The 13520-nt window shown below is 38.1% G+C and overlaps 1 protein-coding gene across 1 annotated transcript in view; it reads left to right on the forward strand.

Annotated features, from left to right (window-relative positions):
* Positions 1–1539: 1539 nt before the first annotated feature.
* Positions 1540–13520, forward strand: part of LOC113084382 (receptor-type tyrosine-protein phosphatase S-like) — a 104186-nt gene continuing 92205 nt past the window's right edge. The window contains exon 1 of the mRNA XM_026254829.1: positions 1540–1911. The gene's annotated coding sequence lies outside the window, so the exon portion shown is untranslated. The remainder of the gene's footprint in view (positions 1912–13520) is intronic.

The raw sequence follows: 13520 nt of genomic DNA on the forward strand, positions 1-13520 counted from the left end.
TCCCTTTCAAAAGTGTAAATGAATCATGAAATCAGCCTAAAACGGAAGAGCGCGTTGTGTAACAGTTGGCAGGTTTTTTTGTGACTGCTGTGGAGGATTCGAACTCCACGAAGATGTTTCTGGTTGCCAACGCGTTCTGGTGCCGACTGGCCTCCGCTCAGGCTAAGTTTGGCTCTTACGCCAAAGACGATCAGCATGTGCGGCAGCCCACACGTGTGACATAGGTACACAGTACGTTTCAACCAGAAGAAGCAAAGGCTGAGAATATGCATGGAAGTTACTGAAAACTTTGTGAGTCGTCCAGGCCCGTCTTCCTTTACCAGCTCCAGACTGAATCCAGTCATGAAACAGTGCGTCCTCAGCCATCTGAAGCCCCTCAGCCATAAAACCTTATCAAATTAGTAAAAGATGGCTTTTAATAAATCCTTTTATATGGCTTTTAATAAAAAATACTTTAAATTGGTGCTACATGACTAGAGAAAATAGACAAAGGGTCATGTTTCACCCTAATAACGAAAAAAACAAAAACAAAAATGACATATAGTGTGCTATTAAATATATATATATATATATATATATATATATATATATATATATATATATATATATATATATATTTACTATTAATTTGAAGCATTTAAATTAAAGTAGCATTTTTATATTCCTTTTATATTATAATCTGGATGTTTTAGTTTATTTTAGACTTAATTTATGTTGTTTTTTTAATTATTATTCAAATAAATTGCATTATTTATTGTTAAATAATTATATCATTATTTGAAATGATTTTTATTACTGCATTAAAATTAATAATATGATTTACTGCAGCATTTTTAGCATTAAAAACAGCATTTTAAGTCCATTTACATTATAATTCTATTTTTTATAATCAAACCTCATTCTCATTAATTTTTTTTGTTTTTTTTGTTTTGCTAATTATTTTTAAAATAGCATTTTAAAACTGCCTGTGCTGATTCTAATAACAATAATAATAATAATAATAATAATAATAATAATAATAATGTATTAATGTAGTGACAGTACTTACATGAAATCTACAGTTAAATCTATCATCATCAGTTTTGTTTACAATCAGTTGATATGATTTACTGTAGCATTACATTCCCTTTACATTATAATTCTGCTTTTATTACTTTAATTAAACAAATCTCAATCTCATTACTGTGATGTAAAAAAAGTACATTTTAATTGTTTTTTAAATTATATTAATATTATTTAAATCGTATAAACTATTAACTATATTTTATTTTAATTAAAAATAATTAATTTTGTTACTGTACTTATAAACATTTTGTTTTATTTCATTGTATTAATGTATTAATAATTATCCAAAGACAATGCTTTTTGAGAATAATTACATTTACAAACAAGAAAATAATAATAATAAAAAAATTTTAATTAAATTTTATGAAAATTGGAGACATCTCCAAATCCACGTTTCATCCTTTCAGGTGATTTTAAAGAGAGGCGTGGCTTCAGCCAGCGCGTTACGGAATAGGGCGGAACCAACACGGGGGCGGAGTCCGAGCGAGAGAGAGAGAGAAAGGGAGAGCGAGCGAGAGAGCGCGGTGGGTGGGCGTGTCCATGACGTCACCCTCGAGCTCTCCTCAGCGCGCACGGCTGTGGTTTCTTCGGAGCGGAGCTTGAAGTCAGACGCGCCGAGCGAGACGCAGCGCTATCCGGGGGATTTAAACCGCTACTCGCCGCCGTCCGTCCGTCCGCGCCCGGAGCTCTCTCTCTCTCTCTCTCTCTCTCTCTATCGCCTTGGATCTGCTCTCTCGTTGGATTATTACCGTTCTTTATTCCCCGGCGCGGCGCGCAGGAAGATGTAAGGAGGTTTTGCGCGTGCAGAATCACGGAGAACACAGGAACGCGCTCGTTTAAAACAAGGTAAGAGCAGTCACTCACTTTATTCTAATGTCCGGAACGGGTGGGGATAAAAGATGCACTCTGTGTCTGAAGACCTGCACGCGCTCTGGGAAGGTGGTGCCCTGCGCGCACTTTGCGCCCCACACGCGTTTTGCGCATTAGGAATCAACTCGTTTTTGACGCGTTTCAATACTTTCCAGCCGGTTTTCGCGTTTTTATCCACCGGCTTCACCCGTGGGACAGTCATCCCGCCCAGAGCCCCGCTCGTGTAAAGTGAGAGCTGATGCCACCGCGCGCGCCGTGCCAGCCTCGCGTATCGGATTTCACGCGCGTTTCTAATGAAAGTCTGCTTATGCATCTGATTCGTACTCGCAAACTGATGCCGGTCGGCTCTGATCTTCCGAGATCCAGTGCAGGAATATCCATCCACCTGCTGGAAACAAGTGAGCAGCGCTCAGTCACAGCAGACTCGCTTATTAAAATCAACATGTAGTCTGGAGAGCTACAGCGTGCATCCCGAAACTGAGAAAACTGCGCCTACGATTGATTGATCAACATCACTTATTTTACAAATCAAATGCATGCTCCAAAACGTTTGCTTTCTCTAGAAATGCATGTTTTTTTCATGCACTTCGAATATCTTAATGCACTGATTGGCATGTTGATTAATGCATTGGGCTTTATTGTGCATGCACTGGATATTGGAACTGACAGACATTGATGGGAACACAGAGTATGGGTTCTAACTTCTTGAATATGTGATATATGTCTATGAATCAGTGTGAGACGGGAGTTCAGGGTGTTTTTGCACAGTAATGGACATGCTGTGCTCCTCAGTGCATCCTGTGCTGGATTTGCATGAAACGAGGCTTGGCACTGGAGTAATTCAAAGCCACGCCCTCTTTATGGATTTACATCATAATCTGATGACGGATTGGAATAAATTAGGATGATTGTTTCACGGTTTTGATTGATGAGTGTGTGTCCTCGATGTCTCTCAAGAGGGTTTTTGACAGATTTTACCCATTTCTATTGGCACATTCGTCCTCAAGCTACAAACTCACTCGCACTGGTCAAAGATTGTCTTGTACGTGAATCAGAATTCTTCAAAAAGGAGGATCTTGGCAGATTTGATTGGCTCAGACTATGATAAATGTGCATCTAAATGTCCTCGATGTCTCCAAATGGAGGTTTTTGGCTCATTTCTACCTTGTCCTGTGCATGTGTACTAACTCACGCTAGTCAAAAATCATCAGTTTTAATAAATCTGCATGGCGTCAGTGTCCCAAAATGGAGTTTCTGACAGATTTTTATTGGAGTAAATCTGACGTCATTCACAAACTAGTCAAAAAATCATCTCTGTTTTAATAAATATGTATTTAAACATCACAAAACCAATGTTTTTTTTCTCTCCTGATTTTGTTGGCTCAATCTAAAAGTCAAAAATCATCTTTATTCTCATAAATATATATTTGAAGGTCCTCAAAGTCCCAAAAATTAGGTTTTGTCAGATTACATTGACAAATTACCGATTACTAACGAGGGAACTTTTACTGTTTTGATAAATGTACGTTTAAATGGCTCAAATTATCAAAAAATAATCTCTGTTTTAAGAAATGTATATTTAAATGTCGCCAAATGAAGGTTTTTTGTTTGGATTACATTAAAATTACTCTCTATTTTAATGAACTCATATCCAAATGGCTTCTATTTCTCAAAATGGAGATTTCTTTCAGACTGTATTGGCTCAGATTATCCAAAATCATCTGTTTTTATAAATGCATTTCTAGATTATTGTAATCACTAGTGTTCCTGTGGCTCAGTGGTAGAGCATTGTGCTGTAGGTCATGGGTTCAATTCCCAGGGAACACACGTACTGGTAAAATAATGTGTAGCCTTAATGCACCGTGAGTCACTTTGGATAAAAGCCTCTAAATCATGAGTTAAAGTAAATGGCCTTGCTGTCTCCAAAATGGAAAATTTGTCCTCAGAAATATGTATTTGCTCACCGCCACTAGTCCTAAACCTCTCTGTTTTAAGGAGCGTGTCCAAATGGAGGTTTTGTTGGCTCAGACTCTCTCTGAAGGCGTCCCGCTGTATCTGGATTGGGCTGATGAAGCGAGCTCGGCGTCTCAGGGTGCGGGTGGGTGCCGGCGGAGAATGGAGAAGTGGGATTGGTCTCTTGAGCTGCGTCTGGTTCTCCCGGCAGTGAAGTGGGATAAGTGGCTGTCATTCCTCATGTATGAAAGCGCTCGTCGTTGCTGCTTGAATGGACATTGTGTTATTTACGCAGCGAGTCCCGCGGGCCGCGATCGCTCCAGTGCGCTGACGGATTGATCAGGCCACTTATATCTACAGCAGCCTCCGCTAGCACTGATATCTCACACTTACACGTTAACTACACTTGTTAGGGCGCTAGACCTAGACTGGTGACGCAACCAGACTGACTGGAACGAGTAATTATCGCAAACATTTGATTTTACTAGAGAAGATATATATAATCAAATAAAACTACATTTTATGTATATCTATTAGAATTATATTTATTTTTCTGTAAGTTCATATACATTAAACCAGGCTGTAAATGGCGTATTGTAAGCTGCTCTACTCATATTGTATTACATTTGTTTCTTTAAATTTTACATTTATCCTTCAGTTTTTCATTATTACTTTTTTTTTAACCTTTATATTTTTATATGTATATTTTTTGTGGTAAGTAAAACAAGGCTGTAAATTCCACCCATAGATTTGACAGATTATACTTTTTTTTAATTTAAAGAAAACTGATTAAAATGAAAATTATCTTTTAATATTATTTTGCTAAAAAAGTAAGCTGAAGGAGCATTTATTTATTTAATGATGATTATTTTCCCTCAAAATTATTGTTTTACAAGAAAATCTGAAAATCCATCCATCCCTCTCTCTCTCTCTCTATCCATCCATCCCTCTCTCTCTATATATATGTATCTATCCATCCATCCATCCATCTCTCTATCTCCATCCATCCATACATCCCTCTCTCCCTCCCTCTCTCTCTCTCCATCCATCCCTCCCTCCCTATCCATCCATCCATCCATCCCTCTCTCTCTCTCTCTATCTATCCATCCATCCAGCCCTCCCTCCCTCTCTCTCTCCATCCATCTCTCCCTCCCTATCCATCCATCCATCCATCCATCCCTCTCTCTATCTCTCTCTCTTTCTATCTATCCATCCATCCCTCCCTCCCTCCCTCTCTCTCCATCCATCCCTCCCTATCCATCCATCACTCTCCCTCTCTCTATCCATCCATCCATCCCTCTCTCTCTCTCTCTATATATGTATCTATCCATCCATCCATCCATCTCTTTCTCTCCATCCATCCATACATCCCTCCCTCCCTCCCTCTCCCTCTCTCTCTCGCCATCCATCCCTCCCTCCCTATCCATCCATCCCTCTCTCTCTCTCTCTATCTATCCATCCATCCCTCCCTCCCTCCCTCTCTCTCCATCCATCCCTCCCTATCCATCCATCACTCTCCCTCTCTCTATCCATCCATCCATCCCTCTCTCTCTCTCTATATATATGTATCTATCCATCCATCCATCCATCTCTTTCTCTCCATCCATCCATACATCCCTCCCTCCCTCCCTCTCCCTCTCTCTCTCGCCATCCATCCCTCCCTCCCTATCCATCCATCCCTCTCTCTCTCTCTCTATCTATCCATCCATCCATCCCTCCCTCCCTCCCTCCCTCCCTCTCTCTCTCCATCCATCTCTCCCTCCCTCCCTATCCATCCATCCATCCATCCATCCCTCTCTCTATCTCTCTCTCTTTCTATCCCTCCCTCCATCCCTCTCTCTCCATCCATCCCTCCCTATCCATCCATCACTCTCTCTCTCTATCCATCCATCCATCCCTCTCTCTTTCTATCCATCATCCATCCATCCCTCTCTCTCTCTTTCTCTATCTATCCATCCATCCATCCCCCTCCCTCTCTCTCTCTATCCATCCATCCCTCTCTCTCTCTCTATCCATCCATCCCTCTCTCTCTCTATCCATCCATCCATAATCCATCCACCCCCCCCTCTCTCTCTCTATCTATCCATCCATCCCTCTCCCTCTCTCCCTCTCTCATCCATCCCCCTCCCTCTCTCCATCCCTCCCTCCCTCTCTCTCCATCCATTCCCTCCCTCCCTATCCATCCATCCCTCTCTCTCTCTCTCTCTATCCATCCATCCATCCCTCTCTCTCTATCCATCATCCATCTACCCCCCTTTTTTTCTCTCTCTCTGTCTATCCATCAATCCCCCTCCCTCTCTCCCTCTCTCCATCCATCCCTCCCTCCCTCACTCCCTCTCTCCATCCATCCCTCCCTCCCTCCCTCTCTCTCCATCCATTCCCTCCCTCCCTATTCATCCATCCATCCCTCTCTCTCTCTCTATCCATCCATCCATCCATCCATCCCTCTCTCTCTCTCTATCCATCCATCCATAATCCATCCACCCCCCTCTCTCTCTATCTATCCATCCATCCCTCTCTCCCTCTCTCATCCATCCCCCTCCATCCCTCCCTCCCTCTCTCCATCCCTCCCTCCCTCTCTCTCCATCCATTCCCTCCCTCCCTATCCATCCATCCCTCTCTCTCTCTCTCTCTATCCATCCATCCATCCATCCCTCTCTCTCTATCCATCATCCATCCACCCCCCCCCTGTCTATCCATCAATCCCCCTCCCTCTCTCCATCCATCCCTCCCTCCCTCCCTCTCTCTCCATCCATTCCCTCCCTCCCTATTCATCCATCCATCCCTCTCTCTCTCTCTATCCATCCATCCATCCATCCATCCCTCTCTCTCTCTCTATCCATCCATCCATAATCCATCCACCCCCCCTCTCTCTCTATCTATCCATCCATCCCTCTCTCCCTCTCTCATCCATCCCCCTCCATCCCTCCCTCCCTCTCTCCATCCCTCCCTCCCTCTCTCTCCATCCATTCCCTCCCTCCCTATCCATCCATCCCTCTCTCTCTCTCTCTCTATCCATCCATCCATCCATCCCTCTCTCTCTATCCATCATCCATCCACCCCCCCCCTGTCTATCCATCAATCCCCCTCCCTCTCTCCATCCATCCCTCCCTCACTCCCTCTCTCCATCCATCCATCCCTCCCTCCCTCTCTATCCATCCATTCCCTCCCTCTCTCCATCCATCCCTCACTCCCTCTCTCCATCCATCCATCCCTCCCTCCCTCTCTCTCCATCCATTCCCTCCCTCCCTATCCATCCTTCCATCCATCCATCCCCCTTATTTGTATTTCTTTAATTATAAAGTAATTATTTTTTTTATCAATAAACATTTAATTTAATATTTGTATATGATTATTATTATTATCACATTAACTTGTTAGGGCCATATATTTATATTTATGTTATATATTCTTATTTTCCCTTTCAACTTGTGTATCGATTTACCTAGTTAACGTTTTGTGTATAATTATGCTAGCATTTGCTAGCCTACCATATATTTAGCAAATAAACACCTGACAATTAAAGTTTTGACTTTATGAGTGTATTTATGTCCATGTGTGATGATAAATGAGCCTGTTGTGTTTTCATTTACAATCGAAACTCCATGAATGATTAATTCCTCAACGAAACACTACAGTATTTATATTTATGATCTGTAAATTAGCTGAAATAAAAAACACATATTCAATTTAAACTGCATTCCAGTCAACAGAATCAAAGCTTTATTGGCATATCGAGCGTTTACAGTAGGCTATTATTTACAAAAATGTATTCATTTATTCATGATAAACTTCATTTAAATGCTGACTATTGCATGTAATACAGTCTGGTAGCCAATTATTTAATTTTTAATTAATATATTACTGAATAAACATCTGATAATCCCATGTTGCAATGTTCATGCAGTTTTGTTTACACTTTAAACTGGTGGCATGAGAACATAAGAAGTGGTGGCCACGACATACTGTAGTATGTTCCACGAGTTATTATGTCGTGGAGACTACAAAACTAAGTGAAGCGACCTTGTCCCCTCCGGGGCACCATACCACCTCTCTCTGGTCTCCCAGCAGCCCTCGTTGTGTCGTGACGGATCGCGTGTCGCAGAGGAGCCCGAAGTGCTGGAGATGATGAGGATGAGCGCTTTTCATGAGCTCTGTAAGAGCCGCACTTTCCTGCTCCAATCCATGACAGAACCAGCTGTAAAATACACACTTAATGACCAGGCAGAGAGGATTATGGGCCGTGAAACGATACACACGCATCCACACGTGTGTGTGTTAACCCACACGCGGCTCGTTTTGTCAGGCGTAGCTATGCTAAATATTAGCATCCATGTGTTAGCACACAGCGGTATGTTTTTATGTGCTCTTCAGGCCTCAAAATGTTGTATTTTCAATGTTTTACTTCCATTTAGCTAGTATTTGTACTCTCTGTGTATTTTCACACATGTTAGCTTAGCATTGTGCGGAAACAGGACTCCATTGAAAGCAACTGATTTTAGTCATTTTTCTCAAAGACTTCCACATCAGGTTGATTGGTAATAGACAGAATATTTAATATATTTGGTTAGGTATATGATAACGGGTTTGCTAGTTGTAATTAAAAGGCAGAACTTGGACTGTATTGATGACAGTGTGCAAACTTGTCAATTCATGTGTTGTGACTGTGATGCTAAAGAATTAATTTACCATTACGATTGTTTTCCCACAAATTATTTTAGGAAAAAGCTACAATTTGTATACTTTGGAAACATTTATTTTTATTATTGTTATTTAACATTAGTTTGTATTTTAATTTTATACTTTAGGAACAAGAGATCAATATTTAATTTTAATTTATCTTTTATACAGTTAGAGGATCTTAAGAAATTTTATTTAATTTATATTTTTAATTTATCATGATTTTATTCTATTTTTATGTGCCTTAGAAACAATATTATCTTATTTTTATACAATTAGAGATTCTAAAACATTTTATGTACATATTTTATGTTCATTTTATTATATTATTTTATATTTATATACTTTTGAAACAAAATGTCTAGATTTTTTATTTTAGTTTGTATACATTTAGACAATATAAATATAAAAAATACTTTATTTATATTTTATTAGTATTTTTTATATTTATACCTTTTACATTTTGTTTGTTGTTTAATATTGTACTTTTGAAATAAGAATTTACAAAATAATTGTATTTTTATACAAGTAGAGGATCTAAATTATTATTATTATTCATAGATTTATGTTTTTTTTTTAATGAGATTTTACATTTTATTTAAAACTTTTTAAAATGCAATTAGACGATCTTAAATTATATTTCGGTTTTATTTTATATTAATTTATATAATTTGTTGTGTAGTATTATTATTATATATTTTTATTTTATTTTCAGTGTTTCAGCTGCCTATGTAGGCTAGGTTTGGTAACACAGCTAGTGTTCACTGTCCTAACTCCCTACAAGATGCAAATGCTTGCTTTGCTTGTTCGCTGTAAGTGTTTGAGAAGTTCTCTCGTTGAAGTATACTGGCGTAAGATCAGAGCGCGTTTATCAATTTTACAGCAGCCGCAGTATGTGACTATATGTTTGCTTGCAGTCTATTTGCAGAGGGTGCTTTTACATTAGTACAAGCTGACAGTAGCCCACACTTGGACCTCCTGCTTGCTCGTAGCAGAACTGAGCATTTCCAGGAAAGCTTCAGCCTTTATGTGTTGGAGCTCGACACTTTAATGGGTTTGATGTGTACCTGCGCTCGCACCGCTGCGCATAAAAGAGTGATGGGCCGCCGTGTCAGACGAGATGGAGAAAGAGTGTTGGGAATCTGGGAATGAAACAGCTTCAGGTGGATCCCGGTTCATCCGTAGTGTGAGGGTCAACGAGACGAGTAATCATCCTGGTGAAGTGCGTCAGCGGTTATTGAGCTGGTGTGTTGAGGGGGTGGGGCTTGTTTGGGAATCGAGTAAAGATTTGCATATTTTTCATGAGTATGTACTTCGCTGGTGGTGCTTTAAGAAGTGTATGTAAATATATGGCTTGGGGGCGGAGTCAAAATTATGAGGACTTCATGATGTCATCAGAAACGGAAGGTCATTTAAGAGGCGGATGATCCCCGCAACCTTTTTTGTGTGTGTGGAATTTCAAATAGAATGTGGAACATGTGCTATTTAACAGAATACAACGATTTACGCACTAATATAAAATTTGCATATTGTAAAGGATAGATAAGCATATGGCAGGTGGTTTGTGGGGTGGAGTTAAATAAACGAGGACTTGATGATGTCATCAGAAAAGGAAATTTGTTTTAGAATGTTTTTTTTATTTTATTTTTTTGAATGGCAAACATTGTTTAAACCATTTAAAGAAGCATGTGGCACGTCACGTGTACTATTTCACAATATACAATGATTAATGTACTAATATTAATTTTGCATACTGTAAAGTATTGGTTGTATGCAAATTCAGATTCCTGAAACAATGTTTGCAAACCCATCTTGCTTTGTAAAATGTAAATTAAAATTATGTGTATTCATGCAACAGGATCTTCTAGATTTTGCAGTTCATTGGATGGTGAAAAGTGTGTGCAAAGTGTATGTCAGAAGGTTTGAGGGGGCGGAGTTAAAACGAGGGCTTGATGATGTCATCGGAAATGGAATGTTGTTTTGGAGGCGGGAAAAGCTGCATTTCAAAGAAAGGCAAACATTTTGTTTTGTTTTGTACTGTTAAAAATAGTATGTTGGAAAATTGCTATTTTACAGCATACAATCATTGATGCGCTAATATAAATTTTACAAACTGTAAAGTACGGATAGTATGTGAATTCAGATTCCCTGATGTCCGCAACCCATTTTTCTTCGTAAAAGAGGATCTTCAGTGAGAAGAAGATTCTTAATTTTGTCTATTTGCATTTGATTGGATGGTGGAAAGCATATGTAAAGTATATGGCAGGTGGCTTTAGGGGCGGGGTTAAAAATATATACCGGAAAGTATGTAGATTCCTTAATGTTCTCAACCCATTTAACTTTGTAAAATAGCAGGATATTTTTGTGAAAAAAGGATCTTCAGTGACAAAAATACTTGACTTTGTGTATCCGCTGTTGATTGGATGGGGGGAAAGTGTATGTAAAGTTCATGGCCGGTTGTTCGGAGGGCGGAGTTAAAAAATGAGGTCTTGATGATGTCATCATAAAAGGAAACTCGTTTCAGAGGTGGAAAAAGTTGGTATTATTTAATAAGGTCATATGTGTACTGTTTTACCATGCACAACAATTTATGCACAAATATTAATTTTGCATACTGAAATGTTCGTGTATTACGCAAATTCAAACCACGTTTGCTAAATATTTCACATTTTAAAATGATTTATTTTCATAACTGCAACAGGAACTTCAATGAGAAAAAGTACCTGATTTTGTTTTGGGGTGGAGTAAAAAAAAATACCAGGGCTTGATGATGTCATCAGAAAAGCAAAGTCGTTTTTGAGATGGAAATAGCTGCATTTTAATGAAAGGACGATAACGTACAGTAGGTAGACAACCAGAATGGGTAATACCGCCGCGTGTAGCAGGGACTTGCCGTTTTGAGTTTAACTTCTGTAAAAGTTACTATTTTGATAAATGTTACATCTTCCCATACAAAGCATTGAAAGATCAGCATACAAAGATCACACGTTTATTTTTGTGTATGTGTTTTCCAGCACCAAAACGAACATTAAGTGTTGTTTTGACAGCGTTCAAAGAGCGCGTATGTTATTGAAAGGCCGTGGGCAATAGCGATGCCAGCCAGGCATCTGCGTTTAATGTGTTTGGGTCTCAGTTGGACACTGGGTCAGTAGGAGACGGATAGACGGATGATACGGAGCGACCCGCGTTCGCTAAGTGCTCGGTGTAAACCTCAAAGGTCACCTCGACATTTCAGCGCTGAGATCATCCTCCCGTCGAGGTCTCCTGAGGTTAATGCATCTGGACAAACAGAGGAACACCGTGTTCGTTTGTTCTCCACCGTTGTCGTCTGCAGTTTTCGTCTGCTGACATAATATCCATGAATGATTCATTGGCGCTCATGTATAATTGAATGAAAGCAGACAGAATGGACTCCGGCAGATTCATGCACTCTTTACATCTTTATTGGTCTGCTGTGGGATAATCCGATCAGATGCCATATGGGATGCGGTGGGACAATGATGAAGGCTTAGGTGTCTCACTCCTTTAAAGCATTACAGGCACAAATCCCAAGTTTTTGTTGTGGGAGATATTAGATAAAGTATTATCTAACATAAGACTAACCTAGCGTGAGAAGCAGCTTGTTTCTGGGCTGTCCCACCTCATAGGTTCCTTCAATTGAATTAATCTTCAACACAGTGTATTAAAAATTTTATGTATATGATTATTTATATATAAAGTAAAACAATTTTTTTTAAATATTAATTTATTTTATATTGATTAAATAAAAACATGTTATATAAAATATGTATTCAATATTTAATACATTCATAAATATGTAATATATTAAAAAAATCTGAAATTACAGTTTTGATGAAAATAGAAAAATTGTTTTAATAAATAAAATTATATATAAAACATTTTATATAGTTAAAATAAAAACATTAAAATATGTATCTATTAAATATTTAATACATTATTAAATATAATAAATATTTTATATATGTAGGAATTGCAAATACATTTTAATTACAGTAAAAATATAAAAGTAGTTTTAGATCTATATATAGAAAATTATTTATATACATATTATAGATTTCATTTGAAAAATAATATATACATTGAATATAAATTCAATCATTTAAACATCTATGTCTTAAATACATGCAAATCTAAAACATTATTTACTAAATATTTAATATATTGCTAAATAAATATAATTAATATATAGTAAAATAATATTAGTAATACATTTATAGAATACATACAATTACATTTGTATACATCTTAACGAAAAATATAAAAATAATACTTCTATAGTTATTCATATACATAAATTAATACCAATATTGTAGTCTTTTATTTATATATATCTATATATATATAGATATATATATGTGTGTGTGTGTATATATAAAATTTGAATATCGTATATAATTTTATATAATTTATTATACATTGTATACAAGTAATAAAAACTATATTAAGTAAATGTATAAAATTTGTACTATTTAACATTTTTAGTTTCATGACAAACATGACAAATGACATGATTAATAATTTAGTATTAATATTATTTTAATTTGTGTTTATAATTATTTTTATAGAAACACTTGGATATATATATATCTTTTATATATGTATGAATAAAATCCTAACAGTTGAAAGCGTTGACCTCTCTGACCTCCTGATGTTGTCTGTCCTCATTCGTGAAGCTCAAGCACCTCCTGTCACTCGTTTCATAAGAGCTTCAGATGGGGTTTTGTGCTCGTGTCAGGAGACGCGGTGGATGACAGGTGGGACGCACATCAGCTGTTATTGATCAGGGAGATTCATCTTCCCATAATGCTTCACACTGACGTCTCCGCTTCCTTCCAATCCCCGTCTGAGTCTGATCTCCAGACGTCTGTGTTCACAGACAGATGTTTAACACAGCGCTCAGCACGCGCTCAGGGTTCGACCGCCAGACGAAA

This window comes from Carassius auratus, unplaced genomic scaffold (genome assembly GCF_003368295.1).
Source record: "Carassius auratus strain Wakin unplaced genomic scaffold, ASM336829v1 scaf_tig00040019, whole genome shotgun sequence".
NCBI lineage: Eukaryota > Metazoa > Chordata > Actinopteri > Cypriniformes > Cyprinidae > Carassius > Carassius auratus.